At 49.1% G+C, this 6,236-nt stretch overlaps 1 pseudogene; it reads left to right on the top strand.

Moving 5' to 3' along the window:
* LOC107122911 overlaps positions 1 to 6,236 on the top strand; it is a 12,599-nt pseudogene that overhangs the window by 2,819 nt on the left and 3,544 nt on the right.

The following is a 6,236-nucleotide window of genomic DNA, read 5'->3' as shown; positions in this document are numbered from 1 at the left end:
GAAAAGTGAGATTTGTCAATATTAATTTTTTTCAAATTCCTTTCAAGATATTTTGTAATTCCCTGCAGAACTCTGAACACCTTTAAGGTCCCCTCAAACAAATGGCAGGTGGGTAATGGGAGGAGAAGGCCCTAACACATATCCAGTGCTGCTTTTAGTGTTTGTATCCAGTGCTGCTTTTATTGAAGGATGAAATGTTCTTTGAGATGAACCACATGACACCTCTGTTGTTACCTGAAAGAGGAGGGGCAAGGGATCAGAAATGTAGGGTCTGTGGGGATTTTGAGATGCAGTTTTGCAGTGCAGTTTTTGTCAATGATCTTTCCCTAAGAACTGGACGTGACACCTCTGGCCTGTTGCCTCAACCGATCTGCTCCTCTTCCCGCCAGTGCTCCCTCTAAGCCGTGGAGTTTTGTGAGCAAAAATTCTACTTTGTGAGCAACTGGCATTAAAGGCGTGAGCGAGCAATTTGGCTACTGCATAAATGAGTTTGCTCTGGAGCCCTCCTTCCTGAACTAAGACAAAAATCTGTGAGCCGGAGGCTAAAGACCTGTGAGCTAGCTCACACTGACTCAGCTCAGAGGGAATACTGCTTGCCACTAAGAATCAGCTCCCCAGACCCATTCTGTTCTCAACAGGAGATGATCAGCCATTCTGGCTCCCATCGGCCAGATACCAACATACTTTTGTGTGCTCAGAGCTCCTCACTCCAGAAGGGCCTCCGTTTTAGTGGTGGGGCACAGGTCTGTGATGGGGGAAGGAGGAGCCCAATGGCTACTGGCCATGGTGACTGAGGGGAGCCTCCATATTCAGAGGCACAGATCCCCTGAACCACAGAGCCAGGAGAGGCAACATCAGGGGAAGGCCTCAGGCCTCCATGCCCTCTAGATGGCCCTCCAGAGGAACTGGTTGGTTACTGTGTGAGACAGGGTGCTGGACTAGATGGACCACTGGTCTGATCCAGCAGGGCTCTTCTTGCGTTCTTATGAAGGCCTCAGGCCTCTCTGCCCTGTTGTTGGCCATCCAGAGGAACTTGTTGGTCGCTGTGTGAGACAGGATGTGGGACTAGATGGAACACTGGTCTGATCCAGCAGGGCTCTTCCTATGTTCTTATGAAGGCCTCGGCCTCTCTGCCCTGTTGTTGGCCCTCCAGAGGGACTAGTTGGTCGCTGTGTGAGACAGGAGGCGGGACTAGATGGACCACTGGTCTGATCCAGCAGGGCTCTTCTTGTGTTTTTATGAAGGCCTCAGGCCTCTCTGCCCTGTTGTTGGCCCTCCAGAGGGACTGGTTGGTCGCTGTGTGAGACAGGAGGCGGGACTAGATGGACCAGTGGTGTGATCCAGCAGGGCTCTTCCTATGTTCTTCTGACCTCAGTCAGGAAGCCAGAGCAGGTGGCAGGCTGGCTGCCCCTCTGGCTGTAAGCACTAATTTTAATGTTTATACTTTGTTTGAAATGTTTAATTCTATTTATTGTAACATGATGTTACCCGCCCTGAGCCCTTTTGTGGGATGGGCAAGATATAAATACAAAAAACTAATAATAAATAAATAAGATGCCCCAAGGAGAGCTGGGAAGGGGAAGTGTAAGGGCTCTGATCTTTGTGCTCCTCTTCAAGAATCATCTTGCTGTTTGGGTTTTCCCCCCCCATGGACCAGTTTCCCACTGATTAAGAAATGCTTCCTCCTTCTTCCAGGCTGGGGTGTCCTTTGAAGAGGTGGCCGTGTATTTCACCCAGGGGGAGTGGGCCCTGCTGTGCCCAGCCCAGAGAGCCCTGTACAAGGAAGTCATGCTGGAGAACTTTGGGAACGTGGCCTCTCTTTTTGGTAAGGAGTTCGTTTTCCCTTGACTCGTCCCTCCATACTCTGGGGAGTGATGATGCCTAAGCTCTGTGATCCTGTAGATAGACCTGGCTGGAGTCCCGGTTTCTCCTTGTGGCGAATGGAGCACCAAACAAGAGGACATGAGGAGATGCTGGTGCCCAGGGATGCTCCCTTTGCAGAGGGTGGATCAGTCAGGGCAGGTGTTGTTTCCCTCCAGTCTGGGGCTTCCTTGACCTGTGTCTGCAAAGGGGCTAGAGAGTTACGAACTGAGGGTGTGGAAGGAAAGATGAGTGTGTGGGTATGTCCTGTGGAAGGAAAACAGAACTGGGGAAACCGAGTCATATGCTTGCCTGTCCTAAAGTAGATAGATCAACATGGCTGTAGCCATGTTAGTCTGTCCGTAGTAGTAGGAAAGAGCAAGAGTCCTACAGCACCTTAAAGACTAGCGAGATTTGGGGCAAGGTATGAGCTTTTGTTAATCCCAGTATCTGAAGAAGTGAGCAGCGACGCATGAAAGCTCCTGCCCTGCCACAAATGTTGTTAGTCTTTGGAGGGCCACTGGACTGTTGCTCTTTTCTGCTGTCCTAAAGAAGGTGTGTTGTACCATGTAAGTGGTGGAAGATTATTCTTGGTGCGTGTGTGTGGGGGCAACAGTGGGAGGGCTTCTAGTGTCCTGGCCCCACTGCTGGACCTCCTGATGGCACCTGGTCTTTTTGGCCACTGTGTGACAGAATGTTGGGCTGGATGGGCCATTGGCCTGATCCAGCATTGGCTTCCCTTGTGTTCTTATGGTTGCCTACGGAAAATAACAAGCAGGAAATGGTGGGGGGTGGGGAGCCCTTTGTGTGTCTTTTTCCTTGACTGCCACCATGCGATTGTAAAGAGGAAGTATCAGGGCCTCTTGTGGGCCATCCGAGCGACCGATACCACGGGCCACAGCCCCTTCTGGAGTGGGTGGAATGATGAATATGATCACTGTTGGATTCTTAGTGGGGAAGGCGATGAATCTTTGATGAGGTTTCTGGGCCTATCTGCATCGCATGGAATGTTTTTGAGAGGCATGGAATGCTTTGGTATTGTCTTGTTAGGGACCAAACGTGGGTCATTACTCGTAGACTGCATAGGCATAGGGGGCACAGGAGAGCCACGGGTTGTCGATTAAGGAGTGGAGGCGTTCCTGTGGAAACAAAGGTCCCTGCCTTTTGGAATAGGATTTCATTGGCTGTGGGGTGTTAACAGACCTGTGACTTCAGATGGCCCTGGGATCCAGGGGGGGGGCTCTGAAGCCAGGTTTCTGGGGGGTGGGGGGTTGTCTTCCGTGACTTACAGGTAGTTCCTAACTGGAAAGCCACTGGGTGTATATTTGCCATTGCCAGACGAATGAGCTCGGTCCAGCTATCTTAGGTGTGAAGGGGCAGATTCAAGGTGGCTTTCACGTGTACACAGATGACTCATAACTGTGCTTTCATTTCCTCCTGAAAAAGGACCTGGGATTTCCAAACCTGACCTCATATCCTGGCTGGAGAAAGAGGAAGAGCTATTTGTCCCTGGCTGCGATGAAGAAGAAGGATCAGCAGGTAGGTCTGTAAGAGGGACTCACAAATATCTGGGAACTCCTCCGGGGGCTCCTTCCCAGGTCTAGTAGACTCTCCTGGTCAAGTTTTAGTAGTCCAGACTATTCTGTCCTCAAATTCTGCCCCAAACATTCACTTTGTCCTCATGTGGAAATGGTCTCAAAAGCCCCTTTGCAGCCCACGTGGGAGTGAGAAAGCAGCTCAGACTCTCTGGATCTCTGGTCCAGCCACACTCCTTTTCCTCCCCTCCCTTGATGTTCTGCCCACTTCCCTTGCTACTGCAACTCTCACTGACTGGGTGACAAATAATCTAATTCAAAGCCAAGCTAAGGAACTGCACCGAACTCAGACCTTGGAGAGTTGAAGCCTCCTTAGCTGAACTCAGCCGCAGAATCCCCCATTAGGTCTTTTTTAAGATGCGTAGGTGTTACATCTGATAAAGCAAGCTAAGAAGGCCCATCTAAATTCTTCGCCTCTGTCGAAAAGCAGTTTATCCAACTTTTCTGCAGATGTTTCGATTCGCTGTCAAAGGCGTTCGCTAGTGCGTGGAAGGGCGACCTCCAAGGAATATCCGGGTTGTGACACAGAGGCAAGCGATGGCCAACCACCTCTGAAAAGTCTCTTGCCTTAAAAACCAGGTCTAGCTCGCCACCGAGTGGTGCATAACGCTAAAGAGCTAGAACTTCTGGTTGCCAGACAATCTTAGGCTCTCTTGGCTATATTACACACAGTGCCATATGATAATTAACTAATTAATGTGCAAAATCAGCTAGAAAAAAACTGGTGAAGTAATCAGCTACTGGTACAGCACCAACAGGCATCAGTTAAAACAGATCAATATCCTATATCTTAATCAGGTTCCACACTGCTTCAGGTTTCTTCTGTTCCACAACCTCTTCATCCCATAAGGTTTAGCGTAGCTAGGGTAGCTAAAGGTATACGATTTAAATCTTTTAAAAGGCATTCTCCATATTTAGACTCCTTCACTAAATCACTGCCAGAAGTCTCTGTGAACAATTCTTGTTTTTCACAACTTTTGGCAGTGATTATCACGGACAATATTGCAATCATTACCAGGTAATGATTACCAAGTTCGTATTTCCAGGTATAGCCAAAAGTTCCTGGATATTAAACATATACTGCAACATGAAAAGGTCACCATGACCTGTCTTACACGACTGCATCCAGCTGTTGCAACAGAAAACAGCATTTTCTAACTGGTGTTTTTTCCAACACAGAGACAAAACAAATTCATGGTTACAAAGAAAGTTTGGACTTATAGTTTAGGCCCTCGTAGAAATCATAAGCTTTATTTAGTCTTTACAAGGCCGTTAGACATCCAGTGTTTCCAAAAAAACCTGTTCCCTGTTTTAGGATATTTCCAAATAGTTAGCTTCTCGTGTGTGAATGGGTTGGAGGCCAGCTGTCTGCCAGGCCAACACATTAGCCTCAGTTACGGGATAATGCACCAGGGGTGATTTAAGTGGATACAGCCCAGGGCCGCCCACTTACATATGGGATCGAGCTGGGTGATTTCTAGATGAGCCTTTTTGGGTCTCTCTTGCTCAGGAGTCCAGTATTTCACGTTAGAGGGCAGGAAGGCTAAGTGATATTGGTGCAGATTAGGGAGATTAAAGCCCCCTTCTTTGACTGGTAGTTGAAGCTTTTTATGCGCAATCCTAGGCCTGCCCGAGGGATCCCAGATAAACTTACAAAATAGGGAATCAGGGTGTTTTTTTTTTTTTGAGGGGGGGGGTGCGTGCCTGGAAGTTGTGGTTGACTTCTGGCGACCCCAACTGGGGCTTGGACATTCAGCGAGGTGGCTCTATTGCCCTGCCCCTGCATCCCGACCCTGGTATTCCTCGGAGGTCTCCCATCCAAGTACTTCCCGGGGTTGTCCCTGCTGAGTTTCTGAGATCTGACGAGATCGTGTTTGCCTGGGCTACCCAGGTCAGGGCAGAGTAGGGAATCGATTTTTGAGAAAAATCTTTGGGAGACCTCTCCAGACAGAAATCATATGTGAAATTGCATTCATTTGAAGTATGTTAATTCTGCCCTAGAACAAAGTTCGAGTTCAGCGGCACCTTCATGACCCTGGTATTCCTCGGAGGTCTCCCATCCAAATACTAGCCAGGGCCAGCCCTGCTTAGATCCCGAGATCTGATGAGGTTGGGCTGACCTGGCCGACACAGGCCAGGGCCCTCCTTGCCCTTTTTAAAGGCCTCGTCACAGTGCAGGGATGGAGCATCTCTTGGAAACACACACACACACACACACCCCACTGCGCACACACCAGTAGCACCTCCCATCTTGCCGGGGTTACGTTTCAGTTTGTTAGCCCTCTAACCACAGCAAACCACAGTGTCTCCAGTCCCGACCCCAAATGGCTGTCCAGAAGGGTATAATTACTGATGGTATCAGAAGCTGCCGAGAGGTCCCGGAGAATTCCAATTCCCCCTGTCCATCTTGAGCCCTGGTTATTCACTGGGGCGACCAAAGCCATTGCAGTCCAGACACCAGTGAATTCTCATGTTATATGCATCATGCGTATGTGTGACTGAAACCTCACATATATCCAGTAATTGGTCCCCAGTTTCATTTGGAAAGTGGATGCAGGTTGGCTCTGTCTGACGAACAGCTGTAGAGGTTGTTCATTCTACATGCATTCTCTGCAACATGTGAGCAGGTCTCTTGTGAAGGCAGGAAAGGACAATTTTAGTAAAGATTAAAGATTATTCAGGCAGTTAATGTGTCGACTGCAGTCTACTCCCCAGCTTCCCTCTGCCTGGAAAGGCTGACATGTGCGCCCTTCTTGGCCAGGGCACTAACCCAGTCAGCTT

This window comes from Gekko japonicus, unplaced genomic scaffold (genome assembly GCF_001447785.1).
Source record: "Gekko japonicus isolate JY-2015 unplaced genomic scaffold, Gekko_japonicus_V1.1 scaffold7531, whole genome shotgun sequence".
In the NCBI taxonomy this organism is placed as follows: domain Eukaryota; kingdom Metazoa; phylum Chordata; class Lepidosauria; order Squamata; family Gekkonidae; genus Gekko; species Gekko japonicus.
Note: the sequence above shows the minus strand (reverse complement) of the source record. Positions and strands in the feature narration are given on the sequence as shown.